General features: G+C 42.5%; 1 long non-coding RNA gene across 1 annotated transcript; it reads right to left on the reverse strand.

The window, feature by feature from the left end:
* Window positions 1–386: 386 nt before the first annotated feature.
* Window positions 387–1175, reverse strand: LOC119570579. The gene is made up of 3 exons (XR_005228434.1): window positions 1106–1175; window positions 683–838; window positions 387–517 (listed from the first exon to the last, which is right to left on the reverse strand). It is a non-coding gene; the product is annotated as an uncharacterized LOC119570579 (long non-coding RNA).
* Window positions 1176–1321: the final 146 nt, after the last annotated feature.

Raw genomic sequence — 1321 nt, forward strand, 5'->3', positions numbered from 1 at the left:
TGTACATGAATTCTTAATGTCTCTTAGAATCTCTTCATTGGACCTCTTCAATTCTAACTCTACAAATTCCATAAGAAGGCGTGGGAAGACTATCGTCTAATACCATTACTGATAATTGATCCCGGCTTCCCACTGCTCGACCTTCCTGGTCCCTCAGCCGCCTTTGCAATTCCGTACTGGTTAGGGCGCTTTTAGACTGGCTTCAAAGCGTTTTTGATAATCTTGTAACAACCTAATAATATTTAACGCATTTCTGACACGATCACAAATTAAAGATATTATTGCAAAAAATAAATTAGCAGTGTCTCTGCATAAAACGCTCTGACTCCCTACATAGGGCGCCCAGACCGACCTAAAAAGGTGCTAATCCCTGTCAGTAGTTCCCCAACTTTAAGCCTGGTGCATACCTGAAGCCTCTGCCGTTCCTTCGCTGAATCTTGATAAGAGCGATGTCGTTGTCAAGAGAATTATGTTCTCCGTAGCGCTCGTGGACCCATACCTTGTCAATTTCGAACACCTGCTCAGAGAGGATTAATGAATTGGTGATATTGAATTATAATCATATCATGCTTATCTTATGCAGATAACTAACATACTTATAATGAGCATGAGTGAGTTGGGAAACAATAAAAAATGAATAATAAATAGAATGAACTTGCGCAGGAGCGCAAGCCTATCCCACCTGCTCAAAACTGCCTTCAACGAAGCGGGAATTGTAGTCTCCGGCTCTGATCACGAGCCCGAGGTCGCCTCTACGTTTCAAACAATGCCCTGCCGTCAGTACATAGTCTTCTGATATGATAGATCCTCCACAAATCAGGGCGCCGCCTCCTGTGTGCTGATCGTGCAACCAAAGGTGTTGATATCATGCCGTCAATGTTGTATTTTGTTTGTCTGTATTCTACTGTAAATCCTAATGTACGCTATGCGTGGCATGTGTTTTGGTATTTGTTTATGCATCCATAACATAACAGAATCAATGAAAAGACCTAATTAATAGTAGCCATTTCTCACAAGGAAAATACGGAATGACGTAAAGATATAAATGTTACATAAATACAATCACAGAAGATCAAGGTTCCCCATACTGTTGGTAATGCAGTACCTCTCTGTTGCGTAAGGAAACCAGCCAAGGGAAATCAAACCGAGCGGGAATGATTCCGCCCCGGCTCTTGCGCCCTCCATATACCGCCTCGAAAGTCCCCCAGGAACCCCGCAGTCCCTAACAAAAAGGGGCCTCAGCTTGGCGTCTACTTCTCCTTTTCTTTAAAAACAAATCTCGCATAATTTTTTTTTGCGAAGAAGCGAAGGGAAATTAAAG

The sequence above is a fragment of the Penaeus monodon genome, unplaced genomic scaffold (genome assembly GCF_015228065.2).
Source record: "Penaeus monodon isolate SGIC_2016 unplaced genomic scaffold, NSTDA_Pmon_1 PmonScaffold_3207, whole genome shotgun sequence".
Taxonomy (NCBI): Eukaryota; Metazoa; Arthropoda; class Malacostraca; order Decapoda; family Penaeidae; genus Penaeus; species Penaeus monodon.